Here is an 18,974-nt window from a genome sequence, read left to right as displayed (position 1 = left end):
TTAGCCGTATTGTAAATCATTCATCCGTAGAGACATGCTGTTTCCAACACAACGAGCTAAGCTGATACTGTTTACGGTGGCTTAAGAAATACGCTTAAAGGCAGTACGGAGCGACGCTAAAACGAGGCAAAGGAAATTGCTGCAGTCAAGCAAGGCTCTTTAATGTACTCCCGACCGCAAAATGCGACTGCGAAACCATCGGCGACGACTGTCGTTCAGTGGGTCACGGGAGTAGTCGAATACATTAAATGAAAGAATTTCACCTGTAGAATGCACTTGCTCCGCAGGAAAAGCCAGCTAAACACATTGTCGCGCGAGGGTCTGTGTGTTTTTTTTTTGCAAAACCACTTTCCCTTCTTTCATTAGATGGGTTTTTACTCCGATCGTGATCTTACGAGTGCGCACACACTACGAGGTGCGCGGGGGGGTTCGTCAAATAGGGAAAAAGGGTTTGCCAACCGCTCACGGCCGCCCGCAGCATGCGACGTGTCGGCACTCTGTTATGATTTTACTTTTCACTTGTCTGGCACTGATCCCTGACCGCACCCAAGACGCACGATCAGCGGTGGGTTCGGTTTCGAAATGCGTGTCGCCTGCCTTGTTTTTTTTTGTGTTTCTCCCTCGAATCTACGGGCATATTGGCCCATTCGGTGCCCGAGCGTGCGGTGCTACATTCGTGCGCGGACGAAAGAAAGTTGACCAGCGCCGGGCACTACGGCCCAGACCCGTACGGTTTCATTTCAGTGTCCGTTCCCTGCAGTGTTGATTGGGTGTAATTTTCACTGCTTTCGGGGACGGGCCCGGTTGGGCTCAGGTTGGGCCCCTTCGCTTCCCGGCAGCGTTATGCAGCGCACGTTCCACGGCGCAGACCGGCGGGCGATGTGTTTCATTCTGGTAGAAAGTTGGAACTATTTTTATCGTCTTGTTCGACCGTGTTGTGTTGGTATCCATCTTTCTATTTCTAATGCTGACCGGTCTCACCCAATTACGGATATGATATGTTCGTGGTCACTGCGCAACACGAAAGGTAAAGCTTGTCACGTGGGATATGTTTGTTTTTTATCCACTGGCTGGCACTAGATGTGGTAGACAAAAGGTTAGAAATTGAGCGCAAAGCTATGAATCACACGCAAACATCAAGGTGAGCTTTAGAAGGGTTTCTCGATGGTTTTGCAAACGACGGTTGAAAGTGCATACGTTTTTTTTTGGGAAGGGATATAATGCCAAAATAAATTGTGTTCAGTGATAAAGGAAAAGACAGATTTTTTGTTATTGTTATAACAATGTTAGACATTTCCACTATTCGCCAGGGCATGCCAAAAGCTTTTTGTTTCAAATTTCTTTTCTTTCAATCGTTTTTTTAAATCTCAGGTATGTGAAGAGGTTGTTAAATGTTGAATGTGAATGTGAGAATGTGAAGAGCATCCAGTAAACATTGACTTATTTAATCGATTATTTTGTTGAATGGGGAGTTGTTTGGAAACAACTACAAGCAATAATGATCTCATTTGCAATAATGTTACAATTTAACTCCTAGTTTTAATTTAAAATTAAACTCCATAATTGATTTTAGATTAGCCCAAACTTAATAATAATTAGTTGGAGCATTTTTGTGCGTCAAATAAACAACCAACAAAACTCATATCAGCTTTTTTGATGATTTTAAAATAGTAGTGGTGGAGATGCTGGACATATTTTAAATTTGAACATTGTGAATAATTTAGTTGAAAATAATTGTCTAAGATATTTCCAAGTGTTTTAGTACACAAAGGCCGGTTTCTTTTATATTTATTTATATTTTTTATAATTTATACTTGTATATATCCTATATATTTATTTTATATAGTTCTTGTGTTGAAATATTTGTTTATTTATTTAATTGTATTTTCGTTTCAACGGCCAGACCTATTTTACTTCGTAGCAGGATATTAAGTACTAGCTACGGAGGGGCGGTATGGATGGGAATTTTCCACAGTTCTGTTGTGTGTTGACCGGCGCCTCTACCAATACACCGCAAAATCTAGTCAGTAGACAATTTAAAAAAAATATCAAAAATAATGTTTTATCAAATATCTATCTAGTAATGTTGAAGTAATAATTTTTTTTCTATTTTATTTTCGATTCCATTGAAGTTTTAATAACTTACCTCCATAATGCAGAATACGCCAAGAATCATTGATGATGGGCATGTTTGATATGCTGATTGTATTATGAAACTATATCATGAACTTTAATTTCGCCCGTTAGCATGTGCTTATCGGAAAACAACTGTTTATCGATAACCTATCGGTAATACATGTTTGTAATCGCTTGCAAAATAATCAATTTAAATGCCGCACCGTTGGAAGACAAACAATGAAACGAGACGTCAACAATACTGTAAACAATTTCGTGCTGATCATTACATTAATATCAATTTTTACGTTTTTTCTACCTTTATTTTCAGATTGAAACGCAGAGACTACGGGAAAGGCCAGAAAAAAGGTGAGAATTTGTACTTGGTGGATGAAAATTGCAATTTTAATATCAACAGTAGTTCACTGGGGGGTTCACGCCAGCGCATATGGATGGAAAATAAATCATATTCAATCGTCTGTACAAAAACCGCTTCCGAAGCAATCGGTTGTATCAAGCCGGTCGCGCATTATTAATTGATAGAAAATAAAGAAAATTAATTTCGTTAATGGTTCGCACAACGAAACCCAGAAGCATCGCTATGAAAAGTGGAAGCCGATAGGCTCGGGAACAGACATACAACTACGAACGAAAGCACGCCCACCGATGAATGGCGGAAATTTGATTAAAAATGTATGCTTAACAATTTGTCGAAGGTGCGAAATTTACCGCAAATTTGTCACACAATGCACACGCGTCGCTCACCGACCCAGTTTTGTTCGGAGAATGTATGCGACGTCACTGCCCCAGAAAGTGAAGCAGCGTTTCCGACTGCGACACATTTTTTTAACCAAAAAACAATAACTTGAAACTGATTGAATTCAATAATTACCCCCCCCAGATAGTGTCGGCGTTGCACGCGTGCAAGCATGGGAAAATTTATCGTCCAATATTGAGCGAGCGTGTAAAAATGGTACCAGATCGATACAACATTCGAATGACATGACGACATTTACTACACCGCTTGTCGAACACGGGGCGAGTCGCATTGCTGAACGTCATCATCAACTGGCACAACCACTCGGGACAACGTCTGGTTGTAGTAGGCGACGCGTTTTTTTCCCTTACCAATGGACGACTTCAGTGGACAAGGGAAAACGAGCCTTATGGTTCGCAAAAAGCAATGGTTGCTGTGTGACAACCCGACCCACAGGCCGACCCACCCGGGTACGAATCTTCTCTGGGGGGGCTAGCTGTTTTGCTGGTGTGTTGTATAGCAGATGTAGCAACGATTTAATTACAACTGGTTTACAACTCATCAGCTGTAACGGGTCCGTGCCTTACGGGAAACCTCCCGTAGCGTGGCCTGGGTAATGGAGCGTATGTTCGCTACAATGGGTACGGGTGTTTGTTTCAAAATTCTTTGCACAAAAAAACAGTCACCATCTTCAAAGACGATGATAATGATCAAACAATTCATGATGCGATGTTTTCTATTGATTGCACTCTTTAACGGGTCGCGTAACTGAGCTCGTTTGCATGGTGATGCAAATAGTAGGCTTATATAAGCTAACATTATGCCGGTTATTTGAAGAATGAAATTACTGTCATTGTAAAGATATATTTTATTAAACTTCATATTTAGACAAAGATGTTAAGAATAACAATCTATACAAACATTCCTATTATGTTCCTATTAACTCTTTATTGTTTCTTTTATTCCAATTAACTCTTTATTGGGGGAGCTATAACTCCGAAGCTTTGAAAAAGGAGTTATTTGTGATTTGTTTCGGAAATGAATATCATGTTTTGGGTAGGGAGCTTTTTTTTTCATAAAATAATATGCTAATTTGAGGGTTTTCAAAAATTAAGAACAAAAAATCCGTAAACGGTTTTACAGACCTATCTTTTTCTTTTATTATAAAATTTAAAAAGTAATGTAGAAAGCCAACTTTAATTTTCTTCAGTTAAGAATCAAAAATAGAGTTTAGGTAAGCATCTGCATATGGACGGATATACATAGTGCCTAAGTGGAGCCAGCAAATTGAAGGATGTAGTACCTACTCGAGAAGACAAGAGACAATGCAAATAATATTGTATTATATTTATTATAAAATGTTATGTTTAACGAGATATAATATGTGACAAGATATGTGTACCATGTACCTTGTTTAATTTCTAACTTAATTTAATCAATTTGGATGAAATATTGTTAAATATTAACTTTAACGTTTCTTTGGAGCCGGTGCAATATTTCATCCGGCTCAATCCCACGTACGCAGGACTGACTATCCAGCTATGGGTAAATATGAAATTTAAAAAAGCCGGAAATGGCAGGTCTAAACCTCTTGAGGTTGTTGTGTCAATAAAGAAGAAGAAGAAGAAGAAGAAGAAGAAGGAGTTTTGCATTAAATTATGTTTTTACTTTAAATATTTTATTTCAAAATTAAATGAATAAATAGTAGATCGCCAAAATATGTCATGAATGGGATAAAAAAGAGGTCCTCTTATGATAGCTAGATACACAATAAATATTCTCTCAAGCTTTGTTTTATGAAGCAATAGGGAAGTATAGCCAAATAACTGAATTAATATACCATACACTCATAGAATTGCGATAGACAATCGAATCTAATGGGTAAATGGATTGAATTGGCAAAATGAAAGATTTTTTTCCACCAAATTCTACGCTCCTTTTAATAAACTATGGACGTCAAATTTGATTGGAAATGGAAACCCCAATCTTCGTACCCCAATCACGTGCACTTAAACACATTCACCTTGAACTTCCTCGAAACGTCAAATCGCACCGCCGTAGTGAAATCGTTTCAACTGCCACTATTACGCAGCAGAAAATCGGTCTGTATGGAATCAATTGAAATAGTTTTTCCATCCCAGTTCCTGTTCCGGGGTTAGCGTTTTTCGTGTGCGCTACCTTAATTAAACGCTACCCGTAGCCGTATGCAAAAAAAACCAAAACAAACCGAAGAATTATCCTCTCCATCCCAAAAACGAAACTTTACCCTGTGCTGACGGTGAGTCCGGTAAATCACGCCAACGATGACCAATGTACGGATATATGTGTGGTGCGTGAAGAAACACGCACCACTTCTTAACCGAGCGGGTGATTAGGGTTATTACTCTAATTTGGGTCGCATTTGGACATACGCACGATGCGGTGGATGGAGTAAAACAGACCCAAAGTCTACCACGGCACCATTGTACGTGCCAATGTTCCAGGGTCACATCCCATACGGTGGACTCTCCGATGGATGGATGGATGGTGAATGATGAAAAATGAAATGTGTAACACAGTCAGAGATTTTAAGTAGTTTCGTGCTACAAACCGAGGAGGTTAAAAGCCCCCAATCGCGCAGATAACCATCGGCTCAGAACGTGGTTAACCGATCTTTGGGTTGGGAGCGTTAAGCTCTCGGCTTGGTTTAAGCAGTTTGGGGGGGAGCACCGTTTCCCATCCGATGAGTTTCACCTTCCGAAGGGGGTGTTTTGCACCGTACAGACGTATTTTTGTGATTTTGCATGGCGCAACACGGTGGCGGCGGCGACGCATTGTTCGGCGTGCCGGGCCCGAACCGGTGCAAAAGCTCCATTTGTGCACATATGCAGAACCTCCGCTCGGTGAGACGCTCATTACTGCCTGCCTACAAAAATGCCGGCCCGCGAAGCGAACCAGGTCAGGGGGGGAGTGGGAGAAGCTATGTCGACAAAGTCGACCAATTTCACTTGCAAGCGAACCAGAATGGGTTTGGGGGATGGGATGGTATTACTGTTTCGTTTTTCTTCTTCTGCAGACGTTCATTCACCGTGAAAAAAGAAAGATTGCATGTCTTTTACAGTCCGGGTTGGGCAAATTAGGAAATGAATCGGATGGAATCATGAAATAATGGTGTCTAAAGTGAGTTCGGCTGTAAATGACAGCTCACTTATCCTGCCCATTAGCTGGTGAAATAGTGAAAAATCAAGGTTACTAGATACGCGTTTGCAGCGCAAATGGAGCCGCGTACTAAGTGTCATCTCATCACAGTGGGGCAGCACTTAGCGTGTGTAAACCCTGTACCATTTTATAGATGTACTCCCGAGGTGTTGCAATATTCTTCTCCGCTTGTGGGAACGTGCGGTGCGGAAAACTTTATTCTAGAACACCGAATGTCGTGAGGGCTTTATCCTCCACCCATGGCTCATGGAGCACAAGACGAAAGAAAAAAATAGGGTTGTCAGGCTTGAAATTAGCAACTTATGCCCCACCTGCACCCATTTGTAGATGGATGATATCGACACCTAGCTTTGTGCTTTTATATTTCGTCTCCTTCAATCGTTTGCTAATTTGCTAATTACCTTCGAGCGCAGCGTCGGACCGATCTCGATCACGAACTGTGCTCCGGACTTTGACTGAAGCAATTTTGTTTTGTTTGTGCATCTAATGAAGTCCACTTCGGGGGTGCCTTTGGTGCCGGCACGTACCTGCAAGACGATACGCCAGAAAGGCCATCCGGTCGGTCGGGTTTGGCGTCGAAATGCCAAAGCCTTTACGTAATAAAGCCTGACGGCTTTCTAAACCCTCGGTGCTCCGAAACCTTCGCGCCGTTCGAGTACGCGCGGTGGATCTGTTCTGTAGCGTTCGAGCGTGGAGTGGCATCTGGAAGTGGTTTTGCATCGGTGGCTGGAAGTGAATGATCATCACCCTTCCCTTTTTCGGGCGTAGAATCTTTCAAGGTTCACAGGTAAGGCCCAGCTCGGTCTGTGTGAATTCTTGTGCAGCTCTCCTGATTTTTTTCCCCCATCTCTCTGGTGCTGACTTGGGTACGGAGCTCAACACAGTCTCAAGTAGTTTGAAGCAGCAATGCAATAACCCGGGTGTGTTGCTAGACACAAGCACGGCAAGCACGATTCGAAATGGGAATGAGCGTAAAATAAAGAAGAAAAAAGTCAGTCCGAGTCCGCAACCTGGAACCAGGTGTCGATTGGGAAACCGGGTAAAGAATATCCATGCAGCAAGATTTAATTTAAACTGGAAATAGAGCTGAAAGCGAAGAAATATCACGACCAGATTCGTGTCCTTCTGTCAGTTTATTTTCATTGCTTACAGGAAGAAGCATTGAGTTTGAAGCTTTTTTAAGTTGCAAAAACAGAACTTCTCGATTCTGCTTGACATCGGGACACGTTTGAAGGCTTTAAGCGACATTGTTCGTGTTCGTGTGTGACATTTACAGAGCATTTTAACGTTATCGTGTTCATGTAGTTCAATGCTTTTAAGTTTGTTGTATTCGTACACCGAACTCCTCAAACACGGTGACAGCTTTTGACAGCTTTGATTTAAATCCCCGCGTCAAATCAACTGGATGCATCAAAATGGCCGACATGTTTGACATTTATTCCATAGCAAAACAAAAAAAAAAACAAAAATCAATTAGATTCCATTCGCTGGAATGTAATAACGGTACGAAACACGTAATGCTCTGTTGGCAAATGCCGGTCAAAAACATGTCTTCACATATGATTCACAGAACGCAACCGAAAACCCACCCTTTAAGTGGGATGCTTACAAGACCGGAGTGCACAAACCGTCGGAATGAAGGCAACAATGTAGCATTGGAGATGATATTTTGCTTCTGTTACATTGAGTAAACACACACACACATAGGAGCAAGTACATCACCAACTTCGGAATGCACTGTTCTGTGGTAGCGACCTAAAATTCAAGCGCCATGCCACCCTTAAATGCCATTCACCCGATCTGTTTTGTCTAGTGAGTGAGTGAGTGAGTGAGTGTCTCGCCGGTTGCTTCCGTCGCTCCTTCCATTCGATGTGCGCAACCTTGGACCGCTGGAGATTTGTATTACATTAACATATATCATGCATCATCTATGAGGGATGGAACTGGAGTTTTTGTTTTTTTGCTTTTTGCTTGGGTTTGCTTTTATGCATCCCATTCCGATTTACCACTAATTGTCTTGACCGATTCCGCACGGTCAAGTACTCATCTTCGGCGTCCGTCCATCCGTTCATCGTCCCGGAGGGGCAAGCGGGGGCAATGGCCCAGACACCTTCCACAGCCACAGCCAAATTATCCAATAAGGCGGGCAACGGATGAAGCTACCTACCTGCAAAGTGTGGTCTGCTTGCTTGCAAGGGTTTCAGTTTCAGCAGCGTTCACGATACGCGATGCTGACATTAAAGGTATTGCAGCAGAAGCCGTAGTCGTTGCTCATGCCTCGTGTACTTTCAATCGTTTTCGAATGGAGCAGCTTGCATGCGGCGCGGGTTTTGGGTTCGACTTCACTATATGCACATTTTTGTGCCGCGAAATGTCAATGGAAGCTCTTGGCATTTGTCTGCGCTGTGTGTTACGCTTCGATACGCTACTCGCTAACTTATGCGTACGAACACAGCTGTTCATTAGCTGCTTTTGAGCCTTTTTTTAGAATGTTTAAAAAAACGAAGCGTAAATAAAAAAAAAGTAGAACAAAACAAGCTCATAATGATGAGTGTAAAACATAAAAATAAAAACTAATATCGATTACATAAAAAAAACCCTTAAGTTCGTGTCAAGTATATGGTCAAGCGCATCTTGAACAATGAAAGAATTAAGCTGCTCTTTCAATATTTAACAAACAATCAAAACGACCATTAAAATTAAGGCTCAAAGTGGCCATTTTGTGTACGGAAAGGAAAAGGAAGGAAATTCAAAATGGCCAAGAAAAAAGCTATCGGAACTCATTCCTCGCAGCATTATTCTTCAGTTGTCTCAAGCAAAAAAATGAATTACTCAAAACATTTTACCAATTTTTTAGTACACTGCATCAGTGTTCAAGTCAAACTATTTACCTTCCTTCGGTACTTTTCAAATCGAGCTGCTCGAAAACCAATCTGATGCCTGCTGATGACATCAATCAAGTCCTTCCCTTCAAGTGATGTAATGTTTAATTGCATTTTATCGCTTAAATCTGCATCTCTGCAGTTTCGCTTGGAACGGTTTCCTAAGGAGTTCGTTGTTACATCATTCGCTCCTGGTCTATGGCTGAAAATTTGTCACTATCGGCGGTCGTGAAAGACCTGCCTCATTAATATAGCTCGCAGGGCTATAGAGAGATATTGGTCTTCCCGAAACGGTAGCCAGATGGTGATGAAAAATTACGGACCAGTCAGCATTCGTTAATAGCGAGCTGTACCGATAGAAGGCGCTTGGGTAATATCTCGCTGTAATTCTTAAGCCTTGCTTCATTTCTTTGCAAAGGCTCGCGGAAGGTGCAAAGAAGTCACAGCTTGCTGGAAGCAGCCTTCCCGCCTAGGGAAGCCTAGAGAACTTTTCGGCACTTGCACACCAACTGGGGAAACTGAAAAGGGGTGGTGAATATATAATTGATTGACTTCTTAATCAAATTGGACAGGTTCGATTTCCGTGCTAGATTTTAAGCACTTTAGGAAATGTTTAATCCCGGAGAGTGCTGTATTCTTCACGATGAAGAAGAAAAAATATTAAGCAAAAACCTCCATCTAGGGTTGGGTTCGCGCGCGTGCTATAAAAGGGGTTTTGTATTAATTTCCTTTTTGGCACCATCGCCCACCGGGTGGTTTATACCCGTGCCGTGTTCCACCACAACCGTCAGTGACAGCTCATTAAGTAGAGCGAGGTTTTGGGTGTAGAACACGATCGAAATATTGACCCTTTTTGAGGCTCAAGATGCCTCACCTAACCAATCAGCATCGAAAAGGGAATAATTTTGGTGTACTGCTGGTGTCAGCAACATGCCACCCCAGTTTCGCACAGTGAATCTGAGGCTTTTCGGTGAGCTTTTCCCGTTCCTGTCTCTATTGTCCTGGCTGTGTTATTAATCTATCCAATTAGCGCAAACTTCCTGCCGATGAAGTGAAGATTGATGAAATGATGACAGTATCAAAATGGATAGTTCGTTCACATTCCATTCCGTCTAATAAATAACAACATGGCTCTTCGTTCGAGTGGGAAGTATGGCTCAATTGTCATCGATCGACATCGGGACAGTGTGTTTCGCAAACGCTACGAAACATCGCAACACCAGCACGACCGCCTGTCGGTATCGTTCCGCACCGGTTAAGCGAGTGAGGGAAAACCTCTTTCAATTACTCAATGAAACTGTGCCAATTTTACATAATTTTACACCTGACTTGGCACGATTTGCGAAGTGTGGCACCCAGCACAGCACCAGCAGCATCAACCGCAGAGCAGTAAGAACAAAACTCCACCATGCACGGAGAAGGGTTAATGGCAGTTACATTACCACAACCGAACGCCGTCATCGTCGCTTGGGTGCTTGTTGTTGAAACACGCTGGGAACCCGAATCGGGCGAACGGGTGAAATTCGGAAAATTGGAAAATTCTTGTACACCCCTCCCCCGTACCGCAGTCCCCGATCATGGTGATGATCGTGTACAGCACACTCCAGTACTCCAGTGCGGTACGGATGTAATTTGATTTAAAATTAAACAACACCCATGGAATCAGCAACCGGTCGGGTACGGTACGGTGTGTCAAAGTACACTGAACCAACCCCCAGGCGCACCAGGTGTTGTGTGTGTGGGCCGGAGGGTAAGGCGCGTTCATCAACGTCCATTGACTTGCGCTGGCTGGGTGCTAGTGCGCATCGGGTGGTGTACGGGCGAATTACTGACCTATCCCTCTCCTGTCTGGGAGGTTTTACGCGACACGCTCGGTTCGCTTCCCCCCCTTGGTCGTTTGGAAGGCGGCATGATGGCGTTTAGGTGAAAATTACATTTTACAACACCTTTTTCTGCTGAAGGTACAATGGCGCTAACGCTTAATGAGGTTAATTCGAAGAAGCGCCACCGTGACGAAGGAAAATTCTGAGGATTAAGGATTCATATCGATGCTAGCAATGATTCCACATTTTTCTTTGAATCTGCATCTGCAAATGCCCGTAGTTGCAGACGGGATAAATTTATTTAAGAATCGTTTAACATTGTATTATTTAAAGACATACTTCCTGCAAAACTGGTAAGCTTTTCATCAATGTCATGGTAGGAAGAAGATTAATTTCTACGGAGCAGTTGATTAATTAGTTAATTAGTTAGTTAGTTAGTTTAATATTTGTTTATTACTTACGTTTGTGAATACATGTTATAAACTTCATTGTTACTGGCTTACGCAATATTAATACACTTTACTTATCAGGAACAAACGGAACAGTTGGTAAATCATCTCTTAGTAAACCCTTTTTTGTCAAATCGGCACATTTTATCCTTACTTCATAAGCAAAACTTTGCTTTTTTGAGTTTTATTTATTAATTAATTTATATTTTTTATTTAAAATATTTCATAAATAATTTATAAATTATTTATTTTTGGTTTATAAAGTAATTTAGGGTTACCTTTAGTGGTAGAAACACTTAGTGTTTCCATTTTTGGTCATTTTTAAAAGTACTGCAAAGCATCATGCCTTTTGGATTAGAATTGTGTACATCTGGAACATAAAGCGTTAACCTCTTAAGAAATTCGAGTAATTATTCACACATAATATATTTTAGCTAGTATCGGTTCTTTGTAGACAACGTGGAAAAGATCCCAACAAATTAACAAAAAAAAGTTCATATTATGAAAAAATCCTGATACAATTTGTTTTCCCTATTGCTGCGCTTAGTCATTTGTCCGTTGGATTATTAAACTATCATTTAAATATTTTAGCATTAACACCTAGAAAGAAACTTCCCTTTGAAACGCTTAGAAAAACAACGATCAAGCATTGTAGCTATTGACTTCGTTTATCTGCCACAATTAAGCCGAATTCAAAGACAATACACAATCACTTCCAAAACAAAACAAAAAACAGGGGAAAACTCGCATGACATATAACAAAACATCGGAAAATAATCATGTACATCATGGCAAGTCACATTTTCCATTCGAAAATGGAATGTTTTTTGTTTTTTGCTGCTGTCGTCTTTGATTATGCACGAAACGATCACGAAACAACAAGGTATCCCATTCACTTTGTCCTGATCGCTTGAACCCGTATCGATGTCAAACGATGCTGGCATCAGCTTCGAAATTGATTTACCTCACCTTAGAAAGCGAAAGAAGCAGCAGCAACAAAAACAACATTTAAAAAAAACCAACACAATCCCCGACTAACCTCTCGTTCGTCATGCAGAGCGAATTAATTGTAACCGCGCGTGACGCTTAGGTCGTGTCGCAAATGGTGTGTACATGTGAATGTTGAGGCGGTGTTGTTGATTGCGAGAGGGTTTATTTTTTTTGGTTTAAAGTCAGAGAAAAAATGCTTTATTTTGAATGTGGAAATGGGCGCTATGGTTGGGCGCATTAACCCCGAACATTTGCCGTTTAGCATTCGTAAGATTCGAAGCCCCATTTTGCAAATGTTACTGTTTCCCGCCCGAAACAAGAGGGCAAACCATTTTACAAAACTCCCCCCGCCGCCAGGACAGATGTGCCGCAGGTGTGGAAAATTTAATTGATTTTCCTCCGGCGGTGGCGTGCCGTTCGTTGTTGCTGCTTCGGTAGAGGCACGAATTATTAAACCAAGTGGCACGAACTTAACCCCGAGAAATCAAGTGTAAGGGATCGAAATTAGCCATGCAATGAGTGCCATTTTCGAAGCGAGGGGGGGACACAATGGTACTGGGCGAGCTGGTCGAACTGGCTGGAACCCGGTGTCATATATATATATCGGCAAGTGTTTCCATGCGGTTAACGAGCGAATTAATTATTCAATTAATTATGACAAAAACCCAAATTCCCATTCGACCGGGTTTTCCTCTACTGGGGCCAAAGGGGGGATCCCTTACGGGCATCATTACTGCCATTAATCGGTACATAATTAATTGCGGTCCAAACATTGTAAAGCCTCGCTAACTCATGCAATAATGGGTTTGCAGACGTTAAAGAGTACGGAAAAGCCAAAGAAAATTTGGGAATGGAAAAGGATCGAAGAACATTATTTTATTAGGAGCGAAGCAATGTATTTAACTTGCATATTTTTTTGAGATTCCTTTTTTCTATACAAAAATAAAAAAGGAATAATAATAGTATTTAAAATCAAGGCACGTATACACACGCAGCTCATAAATACAATAAATCATAAATACGTTTTCCGCGATCGATTAAATCTGTCACCTATCGACGACAGTTTAATTGCAGTAAAAATGTGAATTGAAGTTTAATCAAATAAAAAAGGTCGTAGTAGGTCGTCCTTTTTCTCCATTCTACGCTCTACACTGCCCGCATTTCACGCAGAACTTTATTATTGTAGTATCGATTAAAAATCGATTAAAAATCGGTTATCCGAATCCGATCGGAATGCCAAACAATAACAAAAAAACAAGTGCGTTCCATGCGAATGCAATATCGATTGCAATTGCTGAAATCGTTCAAACCCGTCGCTCGGTCCCCAAAACCCACCCAAGCGCCACCGGCGCGGAATGTATCGTGCGTGGAAAAACAATAAGCTTGCCGTTTAATAGTTGACAGTTTAATTATGAAATTTGAAACAAAGCAAGGCCGCTGGTGGTGGGTAGGGGAACAAGGGAGATGATAAGAGCGTGTTTATAGCATATTTTGGGTGCAGGTATTTTTCTCCTACCGGTTAAACCTTCCCTCAATTTTATGGTGGTTAGACGGTTAGACAGAAGGATATTATTTGCAGTATTTATAGCACCACCGGAAAGATGTAGCGTCCGGTGGAGGGGTCCGCGGTTTGGCAGGGGTTTCAACATTTTCGGCACTAAACATGTGTAAACACATCATCAATATCCTGCCCCGGATGGGGGCGTACTGACGATTGGGCGATAGACGAATCCGTATCCTGGTAAACCCGAAAATTATATCTTTCCAATGTTTCCCACCAAATACAACGACCCTCCCCCTTGGGTGGGTTATTCGCTCGATTAAATGATTACAATTGTCGAGTGCAAATTACACCGAGTGCATTCATTTCCGCCATTTGCTCCGCGTGTGGTGTGTAGTTAAATTGTTACCCCTTTTGTCCATCCATTTTGGAATTGTTGCCCCACCGATTCCCCATCCCAGTTCCTGGGTGATGGGCGACATATAGGACGTAGCAGACAGATCGGACATTGGTTATAATTAAAAGTACACACACACACACTCACACACAAAGCTTGCATCCGGCAAGCCGGAAATGGATGCACCCGGTGTTTGCCACCGGTTACCGGAACCGAAAAATGGGAATGTGTGTGCTGTGCAAAAGTGCACACTATTTGTACGGCCCAGAGTACATCTCAATTAATTTGAAACATTTTATTTAAACGTTTCTGGTTCCGGGCGAACTACCGGGTCGGTCGCGGTTTTTCGATGCGCTCACCCCCGGTCCCAGTGTGTGTGCTTACAGCTCCGTTGCGGTAATCGCTAGAAGTATTACATTTTGATCATCACTTTAAAACAATTTTGTGGCACTTTACATTTTAATTTATGTGCCATGATGGGGGTGGGTGGGACACCCCATTTTGATTGGTTTAGTGAATATTAATCGCGGGTGGGAATGAACGGATTATGATGATGGTAATTTATGCCATGTTTGATGTTTGGCCAGCGTGCCAAAAGAGGGGTTTGTGTGTGGATGACAGGTTGTATTGTAACATTTAATTTACGGTACATAATGGGGCTGTAAAGCTGTAACTTATTTCTTTGCAACAGAGCGGTAGAGGGAGATGTTCTTTTTCTGCAAGATCGTTGACTTATGTCAACTTGACATGATCATAATCATGTTATTGTTTTGTTCTCTAATTTACTGTCATCCTCCGATGGTTTTCGATTGTCATGTTCGATTTGCTTTGAATAACACAGCTGCATAACTTTATTCTTAGCAAAAGCGATAGACCCCCGGGTGGTCTCAGAATTTCACCCCCCCCAAAAGATGGAGGGAAAGTTTGTTTTTGTCCCAGAACACAAAGCTTGTGGGCGTGAAATATGCAACGGTTACTCCACTCAACCCCAAAAGCTCCCTTTTTTTCCCCCTTACCTACGGTGGGTGTAGTGCAAAAGTTTTGCTGCCCTACACTGTGTTGTGTTGTTTGAATGTTTGTTTGTCGTAAAGAAGGGCGGTTGGCCCATGACTGGTAACCCATAACCCATTGTTTGTGCGCGCGATCGTGGTTGTGCGCGAACGTCGCGAGAGTAAAATAAAAAAAAAAACTGTGACACAACGGGTGACTAAACCGAGCGTGACTAAGTGGCTAACGGTAACTATGATCCTTTTCGCTAGTATCAACCAGTTTCGCGACCGACACCGACACCGATAGAAACCAACCCAAGCGGGTGGTTTGTTGTTGTTTTTTGTTTGCTACCCCTGGCTTTGTTGGGGTGGTAGCACTGGGTTTATTTGAGCTGCAATTCTGTTCGTTCTTCTCGCAAAAAAAAAAACCGGAAAAGAAATGGAACCGCACCGAATGGCGAATGTCGGACGCGTTGCCGTGACGTCGAACTGCATTCGACGGCGGTACGCAAAAGGGGGTGTGACCTTAATCGGCGTGAGCTTTGATGGGAATGCGAACAAGACTAAACGTAACGATCTGCTGCCTATCGAATTTATGATTTGCTGGTTGGTGGTGGTTAGTGTCGGTGCATACAATAAAGAACCCAGAAATGGCGTTTGTTTGTTTTGTCCACCAACAGTGTACATGCTGAAATAGATTTGTGATGTTTTACGGCTTTTGTGTACACAGAAACAAAAACATATTTTGTTAGTAAAAGGATTGTAAACATTTGCACAAAAATGGGCAAATTTATTGATTTGTGGTTACAAAGCTCATGAGGTGAGCTGTAGTTATGTGACTAAATTCGACATTTACTAACTCGATAGTAGAACGATGTCGTTATCGCAAACTGATGTTACACATGGCACAAATGCATAACTTCTAACTACGATACCCCTGAAGTTATGCAATATGTCGTACATTTGTTCTTTGCGAAAGCTCTGGGCATCCAAAAATTCAATATTTAATGAATTGCTTAAGGGACTCACGTGATCCAAGCAAGCAACCATCACAGAAGTACTTTTGACCTTATTTCTATGATTCCTTATTAACAACATTGCCTACATATTTAGCAAGGTTAAACCTTATTATATTCAAAATCCGGAGATATAAGATAAGCAAAACATCGAGCATACTCGTCTCCTTATCACTTGTAAACAGTTATTGGTGGTTACAACTATAACTCACTAATTAACTACCTGTATTTACGGGTGGGGCTATCCGTAGTCATTCTAATGACGAGCTATTCCCATTGTTATCTTCCGAGTCGAATGTCAATGAGCAACTAATAGAATTTGATCTCCGAGCTGGGCAAGCTTTAACAGCAAATATGAGCACTGGACCTGCAGTATCTAGAATAACATGGAGGAGTTCTATTACAATGTTATTGTGAACAAAATGGGAAGTTCTGTTGCAAAATGATGTGAATCGATAATTTCGTCTATGATATCCTCAATACCTAGAATCAGTGTTAGTGGTGTGCACAATGATTCAGAAAGATTCTGAAAATCTTCCTAGGGAGTGGATTAATTTTAATGTCCAAGAAATGTATTAATACTTCTTGTGCGATTTATCTCGTTCACTCGAATTAAATCATTCAAAACATTTAAGATTGAACTCGTCGCGGCGACCTTCAAATCACGCTTTAAATCAAGAGTTAACTTTTTATGCAAGTGCACTCGAGATTTAATTCTTCACGGTGATCTTTAACTCACGTCAAATCAAGAGTTAACTCTTGTGCCAGTTAACTCGGGATTAAACTCTTCACGGCGACCTTAAACTCACGTATTAAATCAAACTGAGAATGAGAAAACTATTTTGCGAGTTTAATCAGTGAAGAGTTAAATCCCGTACCAATTCATGATTTAAATCGTGAGTTGACAGTTACTGTGAGTAGTTAATTCTTGTTTTACGATTGAAATCGTAAGTTGAAGGTCGCAACACCCCTGTACGTTTACTTGAAGTTGTTGACATCTTTATGAGTGAGTAAAGGAATTAAATCTTTATTCTAACACTTCAACGCAGATTTAAATTCTTGAAAGGAATTCAAGTTCCCACTTCTAATCAGTAGGATGAATTAATTAAACTAAACATATTGGCGTCCAAAAGCCCTTGATTTTTGTAAGGCTCTTGTATATTACACAGAAAAAGATATGCAGAGATTACATGTTTACTTCTGCCTTCATATCACATTACATAAAAATAATGAGGAATTACATTTGTTCACTCGGCTCGGCTCGTTCGAATAGCAAGTAGCAAAACCCTTAAATGAACATTGTTACACATCAAGCCACAATTGCTCGCTACACCTCGCCATTTAGGACCCCATTTTCGCACAACTTCGAATTGCTTTCAGTGTCCGATTGTTTGCTATACCCATTTAGCCCGTGGTTCGATTTCAGAACAGTACCTCCATCATCATCATCATCATCATCATCGGCAGTTGAGCTGCCTGCTTAAAGAGGTACATCGACCGGCAATCAACACCTTCGCCTTCTCTAATGAAGTACTTATGTCAGCTGCACAATTGCGTGCCTGAAGCCACGAAAAGTAACAAAATTTTTCCTCATGGTTCGTTTCACGAGCTTTGTTTCCTTCATGAGCTTCAAGTGCATCGTGTACAGCGGTTCGTTTCGCACTCTTCATTAACACTCTTCGATGCTTGAAATGCTGAGTGGCCGGCATGTGCTGTGGACGAGCTTTCGGATAAGGCGGGAATAAGATTTACAGACAATGAAGGGCAATTTTTCTAAACTTACTCGCATTACGCAACGTTCAAAATTGGAGTGCGGTAGGAACGAAATTAACCTCAAAAGCATAGACATCATAAAACTGACCACAACTTCTGATAGTAAGTAACAAAAACGGTGACCCTTGCACAGGAAGGGTCGAAATGAAGTAACTAAACATGCCCTCGGTAGCGCTGCTGCTGCTGTGGAGTTTCTTTGCGTCAGGGGTAAAGTTCTGTTCTGTCAGTTAATGTGCGAGAGTTTTGTTTAGCTTCCTTTTACCATGATGGGTTACGAATGCATTCCAAAAGTGAAGAAATAATACGGTTAATTTCTCTTCACCATTTAAGCTTTCGACTCCACTGTGTTTGGGGCAACGTTTACTTTAATGCACCTTGCGCATTATGTCGAACGGTACTGGGAAACCTTTTTTTTTGGCTCGGACATGCAACGCTACCAGGTCGGAAAATGGTGCTTTGCTTTCCGTTTAGAAATAGCCATGCATCCCCCTACCAAGCCGGTCATTGCGCTGGGGTGATAGAAGAAGGTACTGTATAATTAATTTCCATCGTGCTTTTTACACCTCGCGCGGCCGATGCGATACGCGTGGAAAACTGTTTTCCACTGGCACGGGCGTGGAAAATGGTGTTGCGGCTGCATCTGCCCAGGTTCTACGCGTTCCGTTTCCGCATAGCTATTAAACACCGCACGTAAATGCCCTGCGGCGTTTGTTCTGTCAATGTTAAGGTTGAAATGTTTTCAAAAACCGCGCGCACTTCGGGTTCGGGGCGCGCCCGGTGCGCTTCTAAATGGTACGTTAATTTTTCGGTCAAATGAATGGAGTGCGGAAAAGAGATAAAAAAAAAACACACACACAAAAACGCCCCAAAACTCTCGTGAACGCGGAAGGGTCCGACCGAAGGGAATGTTTAAAAACTTTGCACTCTGGTACCACCGTTTGGACAGTTGCTACCGTTAGTCGAATAACAAAAAAAATACAACATTGTTTCCGGTTGTTATCTGGGCTGTGGTCGGGTTGTGCTGAGATTGTAAATGAAGGAATGTGCGTTCGGTTCGGTACGGTTGTACGTTTGTCAGTTTTTG

This window comes from Anopheles moucheti, chromosome 3 (assembly GCF_943734755.1).
Source record: "Anopheles moucheti chromosome 3, idAnoMoucSN_F20_07, whole genome shotgun sequence".
Lineage (NCBI taxonomy): Eukaryota > Metazoa > Arthropoda > Insecta > Diptera > Culicidae > Anopheles > Anopheles moucheti.
The sequence above is the reverse complement of the archived record's forward strand: the minus strand, read 5'-3'. Positions refer to the sequence as shown.